Below are 16,709 nucleotides of genomic sequence, written 5' to 3'. Positions count from 1 at the left end.
GTGCCAGTAAGTGACAAGACTGTAGGCTGGTTTGTAAGGAGCAAGTCAGAAGGTTGGTTCTGATCACTAGTCACTAAGTGTTAAGTAATTAGTCAATAAGTAAAGTAAGATAAATGTCTAGTTTCCAAGTTATCTCCATTGCTCGATGTTTCTGTGCCTCCTCCACTCTAGGTATTTGGGGAAACTTCATTGAGTTTCCTTCTAACTTATTGATAATCTATCTTTGGGCCCTGGGCTAGATCCTGGATTGAGTTCAGCAACATTAAACAACATCGTACCAGATAATACCTTGACTAAGAAAGCATTTCACACACAAGAAAGTGAAACTTCTCAGTTGTTCCGCATGAGGTTTGTTTGACCAGCATCCCTTTGGGTTCTCAGTAGTCGAACGATCCAGGAGTCTATTGACCCATGGCCTTGAAATTAGATCAATTTTTTGTCCAAGCAGGGAATAGCACATCACATATTTTAATAGATGCAGAAAATTCAACTATAAATCCTTTTTGGTGTTAATACCAAAAAAACATAAAAGGAGCACCACTGAAATAAAGTGACTCCCCAGCTGCTCAGGGGTCAGTCTTTCAGAAAAGAGCTGTGAGACCCAAATAACCACAATAACTAAAGGCCTTTAAGTTATTTTAAAGCCCGTGAATTTCATTCCTTTGGGGAAGTTTATTAAAAGCCCATGATGCAGTCTTTTGCGATTTCACAAAGGTGTGAATTTTATTTTATTTTATTTTTTTTAAAGATTTTATTTATTTATTTATTTTCCCCCCAAAGCCCCAGTAGATAGTTGTATGTCATAGCTGCACATCCTTCTAGTTGCTGTATGTGGGACACGGCCTCAGCATGGCCGGAGAAGTGGCGCGACGGTGCGCGCCCGGGATCCGAACCCGGGCTGCCAGCAGCGGAGGGCGTGCACTTAACCGCTAAGCCACCGGGCCCGCCAAGGTGTGAATTTTAACCTCACACTTGGTAGAAGGGGAGCCACGTTGACCGCCCGCCCTCAGATGCATTGTCCAGTAAGCAGTGAAAGCCCGTGTGTAAGACAGCAGAGGCGCCGGAAATAAGAGAATTTCTGCTCTGATGAATTTATCTAGAATTTTGCCATTAAGAAAGTCTAGACATCAGTAATTTTAATTTTGGCATACATAAAAATGTTATTTTTAGATACATATTAGGGAGTTTATCTCTTCCTTTCATAGGGTCTCCAGAGGTCTTAATGCAGCCATGCCAGAAGTCCTTTCATAAACTCAAAGCTTAGTTGTAAGTTCCATATAGTGCTACAGATCGCAAATTAATTTTTTTTTTGGTGAGGAGAATTAGCCTTGAGCTAACATCTGTTGCCAATCCTCCTCTTTCTGCTGAGGAAGGTTGGCCCTGGGCTAACGTCTGTGCGCATCTTCCTCTACTTTATACATGGGACACCTACCACAGCATGGCATGATGAGTGGTGTGTAGGTCAGCACCCGGGATCTGAACCTGCGAACCCTGGGCTGCCGAAGTGGAGCGTGAGAACTTAACCACTACACCACCAGGCCGGCCCCGCAAATGAATGTTTTGACGTCAGTTTTTGCTGCAACACAAATGTGGGCCATATATTGTACTCACTAGTATGGTTTAACAGAGATCTCTTCTATTTTAAAGGTTCTCATCTACTACGCATTGCACATCAAACTTAAACGGCAAAGAAAAAACAGTGACTATGACAACAAAAAGACCCCCAGAACACTGTAAGAGAAACTGGGCCTGTTGCCTTGAGAAATGTGCATTTGTGCTGTTTGATTTGGACATTTCTTTCTCCTGTTTCTCTTGCACGCTGGATGCAGGCTGAGTCATTTCCTTTGTCTTGCAGCTGGAAGTATTGAAATTGTCTATACCCAGCTAAGACTATTAGGCTCACATGGAAGGTTGTAGCTTCAGTGCTGATGAAGGCCAGCCTGTTCTGCTCGGTCTCAAGGGCAAAGGACGCTGCTTGATTTATGCAAACCTTTCCCCACCACCATGAAAACAATCCAAGTGTATCTACTTCAGGGATGATGGGTGAGCCTTTATTGTATGTGTAGGGCTAAAAGTAAAATCTCTACTTTCAGCAGAAGGTACATTTCTATCGTGGAGGCACAGGAGTTGGAATCTAGAGGCAATGTCCACACTTCTGTACCTTCACGTCTCTTCCAAAACTACCTCACTGATGCAGATTACCAAAGTTTATGATATATAGGAAAACAAGATTGGGTGCATTCACTGGGTCTTCTTTTTCTCTGACAAGAGGCGATGTTGATGGGATTTGTCGATTGGATGTTTTTTCCCAATAGCCCAAGACTGCTACTTCTCATACTTGTATTTTTTACACTAAGTGATAAAATGTCTATTTGTGGGGCTGGTAGAGTTACTTCAAGTAGAATATGTATATCTTTTTAAAGGAGAAAAACAAGGCTACTTCAAAATAACCAACTAGTGCTCCATTTTCTCTTGGGTGGCAAACACAGAAGTAGTTCTTTGTATTTAAAACAAATATTTCTCTAAAACCTTATATTTTAGTTATTTTCATGAATCCTCTCCAAACGCCTTCAGCTTAATGTCTTTTGTTTTGCGAGGAGATCAGCCCTGTGCTAACATCAGCCAATCCTCCTCTTTTTTTTGCTGAGGAAGACTGGCCCTGGGCTAACATCCATGCCCATCTTCCTCCACTTTATATGGGATGCCGCCACAGCATGGTTTGCCAAGCGGTGCGTCAGTGCGCGCCCGGGATCTGAACTGGCGAACCCTGGGCGGCCGCAGCGGAGTGTGCGCACTTGACCGCTTGCGCCACTAGGCCGGCCTCAGCTTAATGTCTTAATATCTTAGAAGGAGGAAGTTTATCTCAATCCGTGGTTAACCCATAGGATGATGAGTTCCTCAACAGCAGAATCTGTGTCCTGTGTGTGTTTTGATCCTGGCTCCAACGGTCTCTCACTGAATGCTGGGGCACTAATCTGGAAGTTTGATGGATTGTGTCATGGAGGCCAAGTTTTAGAGCTAGGAGGGACTTCATGGTCTGTCAGTTATTCCTTCTGTAGATGAAGCAGTTGATCCCCAGTGAGGGTTAATGCCGGTTGGAACTGACTCCGTGTTCATATTATTCTGCCCTAGATCAAACAGGAGGTCCTGCTACTCCATGATTGTTAATTAATACACCTAAGAATCCTCCTACAAAACAGAAGTGTCAAAAAAGTAGAGTATGATGATAATTACACTTACAGGAAGGGATTTAACAACTCTGAAGCAAGCTCTGCCTTACTGGAATTGAGATCATTTTTCTTTTTTGAGACCGGTACACCGCATTGTTGGTTTTTCCCTTTTGCAAGAGCTATTTTGGTGATGGGTCCTGGGCCAAGTCAAAGTTTTCAACAACCATCTTAGCCTCTAGAGCCTTCTGTATTGGAGCAGCAGGTGAGGGCCAGGTGCCTTATGCCCAGGCTGAGTGACAGACCCTGCAAGTGTCTTCCAGCAAGTGTCTTCCCTCTCAGTCTTGTTGTGATCATTAATGCCTTAATCCAAAGCAATCCCGTTACTCAGGCAGAGGTGGAAGTAGAGCCTCTACACCTCACTCACAGCCCCAAGCCCCAAGTCCGTTCTGGATCCAGCCTTACCCAGCTGGGTTGTCAGCTGTTTTTTTTATAGCTCTTAGATTCCCGTTAAGACTTATCTTAGACTTTCTCGAGCATAAAGATAAGTGTGACCTTCTTTGTATTCCCAAGGGCTGCGTAATTCTGTCCTGCTCCATTTCCAGACCAACTTGGAGCCTTAGGTCTTTCCAACTGGAGTCCAAACCCTCCAGTGTGGGGGTGCAGTCGAGACAACCGGAGGAAATAACTATCCCGCTCTTTTCTACTCTCCAGGCTTCTATTTCAAATAATCCTTTAGCCTCTTGTTTTCTAGCGACTACTAACTGCCTGGGTGACCCAGGTTCAGTTCTGTCGTATGTAAATAGAGTTAGGAGTGAATGGTCTCCGAGGTCCTTTCTGGCTCTTTCTCTGTGATCTCTGCCTGGCGTTTTTCTGTCATGGTAGTGACATCTACTTGGAGATGTAGATTTATCTGATGTCTTGTTCTTTCCTCTATCATCCTCACTTGATTCTGTTCCTCTAAGACATGCAGTGAGCTCGAATGATTTTCTCACTTTCTTGGTGTGTATAAAACACAAATTGCCACTGAAATTTCTCCAGCACCACAGTGATTTGTAGTCCTGGTGTTTCTAAGAAATAATTTAATTCTCTAAATAAAAATAGGGGAAATTTATCTAAGAGGCTTCCTCCTTTATATCGTTCAAACCTATGGAGTAACAGTTTATTGCTTGTTAAAATATTTATAGAGGATGGTGAATTTTTATATTTTCTATACTGTATGTGTTGCTGTTTGCTTTTTAAAGGCTCTCAGTTTATAAAGTTTTGACCAATAAACGTGTTTTATGCCCAGGTTATAAATGCGTGGGTGTGGTGTTTCAGCTGGATGGAATGGTTTTCCTCTCCCACACCTTGACAAGGCTGAATTAACTTGGACTTGGGGGTGAATGTAAGCAAGGAAATTGCAATGAAATTGTGAGCACTGCAAATTCTCATACTGAAGAGTCAGTCTTGTAAATTCTCTTGATGGGATAAAAGGGAAAGCAGGGGTGGGGTTAACCAAGAAGTGCAGGTGTTCAGGATGAAACGAGAGCAGAGGACAGTAAGGGGAACCAAGTCTGGAAACTGCCGTGGTCTCGTGTGGCCGGAATAAGAGAGAAACTTCTCAGATTCAGAAATGTTCAAAAACCAGTAGAAAAATTTATAGATTCCAAAGCAAATGAATCACTGCTAGTGGGAATGCGTTTCTTTTTGGGTAATGAAAATGTTCTACAATTAGAATGTGGTGATGGTTGCACAACCTTGCGAATATACTAGAAATGCCTAAACTGCACTTCAAATGAGTGAATTTTATGGTATATGAATTTTATCTCAACCAAGCTGTTTTCTAAACTCAAGTCGGTGATACACTTACCAAAATAATGGAGGAAGCTAAAACCTAAATTCCTTTTTTTTTTTAATGTAATATCTTTTTTTTTTTTTTTGAGGAAAATTGGCCCTGCACTAACATCTGTGCCAATCTTCCTCTTTTTTTTTTTTTTTTTCCCTCTCCAAAGCCCCGGTACATAGTTGTGTATCATAGTTGTAGAGTTGTAGCTTTTCTATATGGGACACCGCCTCAGCATGGCTTGATGAGTAGTGAGTAGGTCCGAGCCCAGGATCCGAACCAGCAAACCCCGGGCCGCCAAAGCGGAACGTGTGAACTTAACCGCTATGACACTGGGCTGGCCCTTGAATTCCTTTTTCTATGTGTCAAAAGTGAAATTACCCGCTTTGGTGCCAGCACTTTGGACAACAAAGTTTATGCTTGGTTTTTGAGACCTACGGGTGTTTCTGGTGTTCATGATCAAAGTAGATGTTTTCAATACTCCTTTTAAGGATTTTATTGGATAAAGAGCATGCTGTTTTATTACTGTGTAAAATAGTTTGACTTTAATTTTTCCCAGTGTTTTATTAATACTGTCACATAATACTAAGTAAATGTTATTGTATAAAAACAGTAGTCAATATTTATTGACCGCCTACAATGTGCCAGATACAGGGCTGGGTACTTTATGTACATTATAACATTTCACTCTTAAAATAGCTCTGTGAGGTCAGTACTATTTTTTGTGTGTGTGTGTGAGGAGGACTGGCCCTGAGCTAACATCTGTGCCAATCTTCCTCTATTTTTGCTGTGGCACACTGCCACAGCATGGCTTGATGAGCTGTGTGTAGGTCTGTGCACAAGGTCTGAACCTATGAACCCCGGGCTGCTGAAGCAGAGCGTGTGAACTTAACCACTACACCACCGGGTGGCCCCTAGGTTGATACTATTTTTATGCCATAGGAAACTGGGGCTCAGAGGACCTTTGCTGAAGGCAACCCTGATGGTGGGTAGTGGAGCTCGGACGTGACGCCAGGTCCTCTGGCTAGAGCCCATGCCTTGGGTGCAGGGCTCAGGGGCCCGGGGCGGGGGGAGGCATCTCTTTCACGGACTTGCTGTATGACTTTATGTAAGTGACTTCATATTCTTTACCTATTAAATAAGAGGGTGGGACTTGATTGCTAAGCTTCTTTATGGGTCCACCTAGCTCTGATTCTATTCCAAAGCCATCTACATTTCTGAACACCCCCTCACCCCAAACCCAATGGGCACGGGAGCCATCCTGAGCACCAAAAAGAACCCTGGGGACCCATTGTGAGATGGCAAAATGTTGTGTCCACCATTAGAAGGACAAAGCAAAATGTGTCCACCGTTACAAGGACAGAGTATGAAAATTTCATAAGTGGACTATTATTTGTTGTTCAAGTAAAACATTTAAAATGTTATATGAAGAACACCTGTTTAGTTAAAATTCTTGATATGTTTGCAGCTGTTACTACATAGAGCATCTGGGGAAAGGTCGTTTTTCCGAACTGTATTTTAAAATTCACTTTATTTCTCACATGAGTATATGTACGTGTGTGTTTCTAAGTACCTTTAAAATTTTTTCTCAGTAAGACAGTTGCCACATGTTCCAAATTTAAGAAGAAATTTCTCCTGTTTGATGTCTCCTTCCCAGCCTTCTCTAGTTCACCAACAACATCTTTAAAAATTCTAGATGGCAATTTGATCTTTAGTTTGACCTAGCACTGACATTTTATGTGTGATGCTGAAATAAAGGAATGCCGTCATCTATCTCAGATTGGTTGACTATATAAGAGCAGGATCATACAATTTGTCATTTCAATTCACTTAACTTTAAAATAACATTGAATCCAGGAATACAGAATGTAAGCCATATTAAATAATTTTAGTGGGATTTGCAGTAGGGTTTATATACTATATATAGAGACAGAGATATAGACATTGATATATAGATATATATATTCATTACTGCTACTGAAATAATATGCAAGTAAGGGAAATTTTAAATCACTAGGAATAAAAGCAAATGTGATCCATTGGGGAACTAGCTATCCTTTTAAAGATGAATTTGATTTATATTTTGAATAATTATGTAGTTGATTGAAGTTAGTGCTATTATTATTACAAGGAAACACAAGAGATACGGCATAGGGACCCTCTACGATTTTCTATAGGAAGTAACACTTTGCTATTTCAAACCAGGATGCGAGCATATCCGCACCTTAAAAGCGCTACAGCTCCAGAGGGAGAGGTGATCTTCCCAACCGGGGAAGACCTTGATCAGACGTCCACCCATTCTTCCTTTATTTACTTTTTCTCTCCACATTGACTTCCACTTTGTCCATAATCCACGAAAAAGAAAAAGAAAAGGAAGCAAAGGGGAAAGTTGAATTGCAAGAAGCGACTGAGAAACTCTTATTTTCTGGCAGAGGTCAGGTCAAGGAGGATGAAAGTAGGGAAGAGTTGAAAAGAAAGCGAGGAGGCTGCACTGAGGAGGAGGGAAGGAAGAAGAGGAGAAGACCACATCTTACCATCATACATTTTATGTTAAAGGACCGTTCACATCCCGTTCCATGCTGTGTCCTCGTCCTGGAGGACCTTCACTTCAGTGACATGACAGGAACACAGCTGGCAGTGCCTGAGTGAAATGTTACCTCAGACACGACGCCCCGCTGAAGGAAGGTACATCCTCTTTTTGTTCCTTTCCCGATAATCTGAAGCAGTGGTTCCTGCATTAGAACTTCAAACTTTCTGAGCCCTCCCAGGTCACTCTGATAAGGATCTTTGCTATTTATCTAATTACTATTATGAATCCACGATCTCTTTCCTGGACAGCTGGACGGTTGAAAATCTTAGCTGAAATCCTGAAAGCCCATTTTCCCCCCAATACTATGCCAAGTTGGCAGATGATATTAGCAACTAGTCCAAAGATCAAAGATCAAGTGAGAACAGAAGAGTAAAATTGGTTGGTTCCAGTCTGCATGGACAATGTGACCTTTAGAGCTATATATTTCCACTGTTACTGTTGAGAGGTCTATGAACCAAACCATCAGGATGATTTGGCTACACTTGCTGAGTTTAGATGTTTAGATGACAGAGCATATGCATAGCAGTGTGCCCTAATGGTCATCTGTGGCCGGAGGAAATGCTTTTCATAAGGAACTGTTGACACTGAACTTCTGAATCATTCTGAAGCTGTTACCACATCCTTTTGGCCCGTCTTTATTGCAGAGGTGATTTCCCTTTCCAGATCTTGATAGGCTTAGAAACTGCCCCAGGGCCATTATTTCAAAGGAGAAATTTCTCTTCTACCCTGCCTGTGATTTCTGTTTGCTCTGGGCTTTAGTTTTTGTGAAACAGAGGGATGCAGTAACTTCAGTCGGATTCTCTGTCTGGGGTATGTAATGTGTTTTCTGCTAATTCACTGAGTTCCACCAGGGATATTCTCTGCCAGAATCATTTGGCAAGAATCCACGGAAGAATTACTTTTAGCTTTATTTGTGGCTACTAGATAGAACTGGAATTTCCTGCGTCTCCCGGCGATTCAAAGATTCTTGTGGAGGGGCCGAGGCCCGGGCTGCAAGGTGTGTTTCTGCCAGTAAATGCAAGAAGTCAGGGTGCGGCGTGAAGGAAGATGCTCAGCGCCCAGTTCTTCTGAACATCTTTCCCAGTCAATGGGACAATTTTGATCAAGGACTGACTCGGTGAAAAGAACCAAGATGTGGGACAGGTGTGCTCCCCTCTAAGGGGCTGTAATCAGAGAAATATCTCATTGGAGAGAGAGGGAAGCAAGTGTCACAAGAGCAGCATCAGCCCACAGCTTTAGCCATGTGGAGAGATGCATTCTGGCTGGGGGATCTGGAAGGAGTCACGGAGGGAGGGAGTGGAATCAACTTGGGCTTGCAAGGAGGAGGAAGCCTTAGATGAGCATGAAGGGAGAGCTCAGGCAGAGGAGTCAGGATAGAGTGACCAACTTGTCACAGTTTGCCCGGGACTTTCCTGGCTTTAACAATGAAAGCTCCCGTCCTGGGAACCCCGCTCCATCCCAGGCAAAGCGGGACGGTTGGCCACCCTAGGCAGGAAGGCAGACTCCCACATGGCCCTGGTGTTGAGGCCCCAGCTAGCAGCTCTCTGCACCTTTGGGAGGGATGGCAGAGAGGCTTTTATTTTTCCTTAATGTTCTAGAGAGCAGCTTTTAAACTAATTTTTGGAAAATGAATTATTACAACTTAGCTATATATCCTATGAAACTCTGAAATTTCCTGGTTACTGGGGGTTCGATGTGAATGATCGGCTTAAGGCTCTGGAAGGTCCCCATATGTTTGGGTGAGATTTTGTCATGAATTCTCCTTAATGCACTGTCTTGTCCAAGTGGCCTCAAAACTAATGACAGTGGATATTCCTTAAGAGTTTGGGGGTGCGGAGAGGGTTTTTTAATGACTGTGACCATCTTTTCTGGACTTCAATTTCGCTCTCTACAAGAAGAAATTATTTTCTCCTATAATAGGTTTCTAAACTATTTTGAATGAAGGGTTGCCTAGACCGTGGGACTTTGAAACTCAAGATGCCCTAATCTTTATATAGCATTTACTCTGCATTTTAATTTTGTTTTGTTCTGCCTTTTACTTATTAAATATACATATATTTAAATCTTATTTATTTATACCTTATTCCCAAAAGGACCATAGGTGGAATAGCTCAGTTAGAGATTTCATGATGTAAATCATCACTTATGAAACTTAATAAAAATGAGCATTGAATATAAGACTATTGAATTCCAATTCGGTATTCACTAACAATAATAAAATTATGTCTTCTATACAGAAGAGCCACTGAGTAGGAACCAGCGAAGCACCGATGCTTTTTACATCTTTGCCACAGTTAAATGAGCGCATTTAATCTTGGAACACAGCTTTTTAAACTTGTTTTTATATCCTTCCCACTCCAAGCACCGTGGCACATTTAACTTGTGCTGAAGTTGAACTCCCCTCTGATGCAGTCGGGGGTTATGTGGCCACAATCAAATTCCTAAAGAAACGGGGTTTCCCGTGGGAAGCAAGTGCCTAAATTATTCTTTCCCCCAGGACCATTGTTGAGACTAAGTTTAGAAAAACTACAGACTGCTTCAAATCAATTCCAACTCCAGAGACTCAAGAAAGCACTGGATGGTTGACCAACATAACCAGGAATGTATCACATAGAAATGTGTCAATCGCATGCTTGTTCCATCATGGTGGCAGACTGTCACCACTGCTCCAGCTATCACATCTGTGTTTAAGGCAAGAAGAAGGAGAAAGAAGTCCACTCTCTTACTTCTTAAGAACCACACTATCTTTCCCAGAATCCACTTACAAACTTTCCTTGACTTCTCATTGGTCGGAACTGAGCCACATGGGTCACCCTCAGCTACAAATATGGCTGGGAAAGTGAGTATTGAGTTTCCCTTCTCAATGGCAGGCGTCACCAAACTTTTTAGTAAAAACTAAGATAGTAAATATCTTAGGCTTTGTAGGCCATTTGGTCTCTGTCACTGCTACTCAACTCTGCCATTGTAGTGCAAAAGGAGCCATAGAGAAGGTATAAATGAATGAATGTGGCTGTGTTCCAATAAAACTTTATTCATGGACACCGAATTTTGAATTTCAAATAATTTTCATGAGATAGTCTTCTTTTGATCTTTCTTCAACAGTTAAAAGTGTGGAAATCATTCCTAGCTCCTGGGCTATAACAGGAGGCTGGCCTGGCTTGGTTTGTGGATCCCAGCCCCATGTGTGAGACGAGGGTGAGGATGGCTTTGGGAAGCCCATCCGTGCTCCCGCAAATAGGCTCTGTACCTTGAGTACAGAAAGTCGGAAAGTGATGACAAGCTCAATCTATCAAGCCAACTTAAATTTTCTTCAGCAAGAAAAGCCTGCTTCCAAATCATGTTCAAATGAAAGTTTACCAAATACCTTTAACTCAGAAAATCTATATTTCTGATCTCCTGGGCCAAAAGGCCTTATATAGTTTACATATTTTGTTTCATAGTTGCCTTATATTTTATACCTGTTTATATTGTTGCCCTTTGGAGACTGCAAAACTGGATCACACCCTACACAAGAAAACTCTAGAACAAAGTCTAGAACTGTAACCAGAAAATTACTGACACTATAACAGACATTTGCATAATTGCTCAAAGGTCTGTTTGCATTAGCTTCATGAAAATTCAGAGTTAAAACTACCCTAGATACTGATTAAAACAGGAGAGTGATGTATTAGATACGTTGATCTAATGATTATTCTTTTTGAAAATAAAAATATGTCTAAAATGTTACCTGTTCGTTCCCTTAGAAACTTTCTATTCTCTTTTGAACTTTACAATTAATTTTATAATTATATTGTATGTGTATGTATTTGTATATAAATATAAAAATTTATATTATAAATATATGTATACATATAATACAATTATAACAATATATACATGTATATACTATGTATAAAATATATACATATAAAACATATATATATATATAATAGGACACTCTCCATAACAAAAGAAATTTATTCGTTATGTAGTAGAAGAGTCTAGGGATTCAGGCATGGATCCAGATACTCAAGTGATATCATCAGAACTCAGTCTTGCTCCATCTCTGCCCTCTTCTCTCCACTGTGTTGACTTCCCTCTTAGACTCCCTAACGGTGGTAAGGTGAGCACAGGCAGCTGCAGGCACACATTCTACCAGATCGGCATTCCCAGGGGAAACAGAGCTGCTCTCTTTCCTACGACTGGGTCTCATTGGAGACTTGGATCATGTGTCCACCCCTGAACACATCACTATGGTCATGAGGGTGGAATATGCTAATTGGCCTGGCCTGGGCTCTGTGGTTGTGTCCCCATCCCTGGAACTGGGGGAATTGTGGGGCTGATTGGTTTGTCTGAACTACACAGACAGAGACTCAAGGATAAGTGTTCCCAAAGGAAAATCAGAGTGAATGGATTCTGGAAAGACAACAACAGTTGTCTTGTACAATGACGTTAATACTTGACTTTTAACACAGGAATCAGGAAGAGAATATGGAGACAAAGAAAATGAATGAGGAATGGGAAAATCATGGGAATGTAAAGATGTTTTATAGTCAATTGGGCAAGGTCAGCGATTCATGACCTTGGCAATGTATCAGAAAAATCTAAGTAGTTAAAAAGAAACAGATTTCTGCACCTTACCCCGCTGACTGAATCAGCATCTGAGAGTGGGGTCCAGGCTTCTGTATATTTTTAAACCACCCCAGGCAACAGATGTGCAGCTTATCCATAGACTCGCTTTGGGAACCAGTGAATGGGATTGCTTCAGAGCAGAGGCTAAGTTCCCGTAGCAAAGAGACTTCAAACTACAGAGGCCTAAACAAGAAATTAATTTCTTTCTCACGTAATAGTATGGAAGTGAACGCTCCAGGGTGCTGGGTGTTCCTTCCATTTGGTACCCACCATACCCTAGGGTGTTGTCCTTGTCTGCATAGTTGAAGCTGGCTGTTGCCACATCCACATTGTAGCCCATGGGAAAAACAAAGAGAGGGCAGAGAAGCACAGAGTTGAATGTGAAGGCCAAGGCTCAGAAGTGCACACACCACTTCCATTGTCATTATATTGGCCTGGACTTAGTCACATGGCACAGCAGGCTGCAAGGGAAGCTGGAAAGTATAGTCTTTCTCTTGCCTTAGATATATTTTTTTCTTCTCTCTAAATACACACACTCACGGGCCGGCCCCGTAGCTTAGCGGGTAAGTGCGTGCGCTCTGCTACTGGCGGCCGGGGTTCGGATCCTGGGCGCACACCGACACACTGGTTCTCCAGCCACGCTGAGGCCGCGTCCCACATGCAGCAACTAGAAGGATGTGCAACTATGACATAAACTATCTTGGGGGCTTTGGGGGAAAAAAAAGGAGGAGGATTGGCAATAGATGTTAGCTCAGAGCCGGTCTTCCTCAGCAAAATAAAAAGGAGGAGGATTAGCACGGATGTTAGCTCAGGGCTGACCGTCCTCACAAAAAAAAAAAAAAAAAACAGTATATATTGTATGAACGCATTAAAGGATATTTAAAAAATAAATAAATACACACACTCACATATATATGTAAATAGCTAAGTATGCCCAGCTAAACTTGGACACCTAAAAATTAAACATTTATTACTTTCAGTTAAACATGATAAACTGAGTGCTTGCATTAACCTTTATTCCTTCCTGAAACTCCACTGAAATGAGAATAAAGGAATAAAAATGGTAAAAAGTCAAAAAAGTGAACAGGGGAGGAATAAGAGGAGAAAGTGATGTCAACACTCTTTTGCCAAATGGAAAACAGATGGACAAGTGGTGACTGACTTGGCAGAGCAGAAAAAACAGAAACTCAATGCCAGAGAGTGTTGACGGGGAAAGTCCAGTAGGAGGCAAGCTGATTTCCATTGCAACATCTCAGAAAGGCCAAGCCATGGAGGGCACCACCCACCTAAGGGTGGGTGTGGAGAGGACCAGAAACAATGAGAGCAGTCAAAAGTCCCTTTAAGGAGCAGAATCCCAGATTCCCTGCCCTAGCTCCTGCAGCTTGTCCATCGCCTACCTGAATAGGGCACAAGAGCTTTGCTCTTAGAAGTTCCAGAGAAACTCTGAGCTCTGGGACACAAGGCTCAACGGAGGGGTGGTGAGGTGCCTTTAAAGCAGATTGATATTGAATGGTAATTCCCATAGCCCCCTTCTCACACTAGGTTCCCATAATCCCGGACAGACAGTTTTCTATTACCCCAACAGGAGAGTGGAGACTTCCTCTTTGGGGAAGTCTCCCAACCCAAGAGAGAAGACCTGCAGATTCCAGTCCTTGTGGTCCCCATCTGCCACAATGTAATGAGACTCACCAATGAAGAAACTCCGTCTGTTTACACAGAGCGACTGGTCAGCTTTTTAGTGGCAGTAATGGACATCCAAGAATGACCAGGCATTTCAAGAAATCCTCAACAGAAGAGAATGCAACAAACGAGGAACATGATAGAGATGGAGACAGCAGGAGAAACGCACAGTAATTCACATCTTTAGAGAGAGAGAGGAGAAAATTTTGCAACAATAAAATAAGAACAGACTGCTACCTAAAAACCAGCATTTAGAAAAAAGAAAGTGACGTAACTACACTGGGATGATGGAGGGAGGAAAAAAATAGATGCAGGAATGTATGGGGGAGCCAGAGCCTCATATTGCATAGAAGAGAGCCAGCAGATGAAGTCTAAAATAAAAAGTCTATAAAGAGCAATTTAAGCATGCAATTTAGACTATAGATATAAATACGTAAAGAAAATTGAAAATTATTGACTGTAAGCGGGAACTGAGGGTGGCGAAGGTGAGGCAGGAGACGGCTGCTTTTCATTATAAGCCAATTCTTGACTTAATTTGATTTACTAATCCATGCATATGATAACATTAAAATATATTTTAACATTTTTATTAGTTTTAATATTATTTTAAAATTTTAATATATATTTTAAAATAATAAATGTTAGTATGTCATATCTCAAAGACTACTTTCCAACAAGACGTTGAGATATAAATGTACTAGAAGTCTCTATGTGAGATAATTAGTGAGAAGAGGGGGAAGAGGCAGTTTATAAGGGAACTTATGGACTTAAGATATGAAGGCATTTGAAGGAATTCTGGAACTTTCAGGAGGAAAAGTGAGAATTCCTATTTTAAGAAATCTGAGCAAACCATTAGAAACCAAGCTGCCAAATATCTACAGAGAGTTGGCAGATGTAAAAATTACAGATGCTCTGTTTTTTAAAAAAATTTTGTTTATATATTTTAATAATAAGAAGTCAGTTTGTTTGAATAACATTGGGAAAGGAAGACTTGCTTTTCCCTTTAAGTTATAACCAGAAATACTTTGCATAGCAACGAGTCAGACACGCCTAATTGGTTTCTCAAAAACCCCCACTCCCTGACTAGCACCCCATTAAACAGTCGGGTACTTGCTTTCTCAATCTTACTCTCAGCTAAGAGTGCCCTTGTGTCCCAGTTCTGGCCAATGAAATATAAGGGAGTCTGCTTAGGCATCCCTGGGAAGGTTCTTCCTTCCTGATAGGCAGTTGGGACAGGGGGAAAGAGACTCTGCATGCTGCTTGTGAACACTGTGATGATGTCATTTTGGAGCTCTCTATGGCCATCCTGCAGCCACAAGGGCACTGCCAAAGGAATTTCCGAAGACACCAGGCCAAAGCCCCAGCGTCAGGAAATCCCAAACCAATACCAGGAACTATCTAACTCCGGTCTCCCTGTTATGCAAGAAGAAAAAAGCCAAGGTGAATCTGGCTTTCTGATTTTCACAACCAAAAGCATTTCTACTTTCACCACTGGTCCAAATATGTCATTGTATTATTTTTGTTTATTTATTTATTTTTTATTGAGGTAACATTGGTTTATAACATTATATAAATTTCAGGTGTACCTTGTTATGTTTCTTTTTTTTTTTTAATTTATTTTTTTCCCCCAAAGCCCCAGTAGATAGTTGTATGTCATAGCTGCACATCCTTCTAGTTGCTGTATGTGGGACACGGCCTCAGCATGGCCAGAGAAGCGGTGCATTGGTGCGCGCCTGGGATCTGAACCCCGGGCCACCAGTAGCGGAGCGCGCACTCTTAACCGCTCAGCCATGGGGCTGGCCCACATTGTTATGTTTCAATGTTCTGTTAGACTATATCTTGGTCACCACCCAAAGACTAATTACCATCCATCACCGTACATATGTGCCCCTTTATCCCTTTCACCCTCCCCCCTCCCCCCTTCCCCCTGGTAATCACCCATCTAATCTTTATATCTATGTGTTTGTTTGTCGTCGTTTTTACCTTCCACATATGAGTGAAATCATATGGTGTTTGTCTTTCTTTGTCTATTTTGCTTAGCATAATACCCTCAAGGTCCATCCCTGTTGTCACAAATGGTAAGATTTCATCCTTTTTATGGCTGAGTAGTATCCCATTGTGTATATATACCACATCCCTATCCATTTATCATTGATGGGCACTTAGGTTGTTTCCAAGTCTTGGCTATTGTGTATAATGCTGCAATGAGTATAGGGGTATAAATATATTTTCAAATTAGTGTTTTTGTGTTCTTTGGACAAATACCCAGAAGCAGGATAGCTGGAGCATATAGTAGTTCTATTCTTAATTTTTTGAGGAATCTCCATAGTGGCTACATCAGTTTATATTCCCACCAGCAGTGTATGAGGGTTCTGCATTATTTTTATAAATAATGTTATGGTCTTGGTGATTAGGCAGTGTCCCCTACAGCAACTGAGTGAAGGAAGGTAAAATGATTCACTCACATCAATATGATCATTCCATTCCATTTGTACATTTGTATAAAAGTTTAAAACAGTTTTTTCAAGAAGTGTGCCTTGACACAGATATTGCAGGTGTGATGAATTATTGATCCCCTCATCCCTGGGGGTTGCTTAGAGGGGACTGGGATGGCAGGAGTCTCTATGGCGGTTAGAGCCCGTGAGAACTCCCACTGGGCTGCCTTCTCCATTTACCCTCAACGCACTGCACAAATATAATCCTTCACTCTGAGTGCCATCAGGTGAAATGTGCCAGGAAGCCATGCTTTAGGATTTATACATGGTATTTATGTGCATTATCTCTCTGTGTCTTTGCAGGAGCATTCTGAAATGATTATTAATCTCATCTTCCAAAT

Source organism: Ceratotherium simum, chromosome 37, assembly GCF_057802395.1.
Source record: "Ceratotherium simum simum isolate JZ-2026a chromosome 37, ASM5780239v1, whole genome shotgun sequence".
Lineage (NCBI taxonomy): Eukaryota > Metazoa > Chordata > Mammalia > Perissodactyla > Rhinocerotidae > Ceratotherium > Ceratotherium simum.
The sequence above is the reverse complement of the archived record's forward strand: the minus strand, read 5'-3'. Positions refer to the sequence as shown.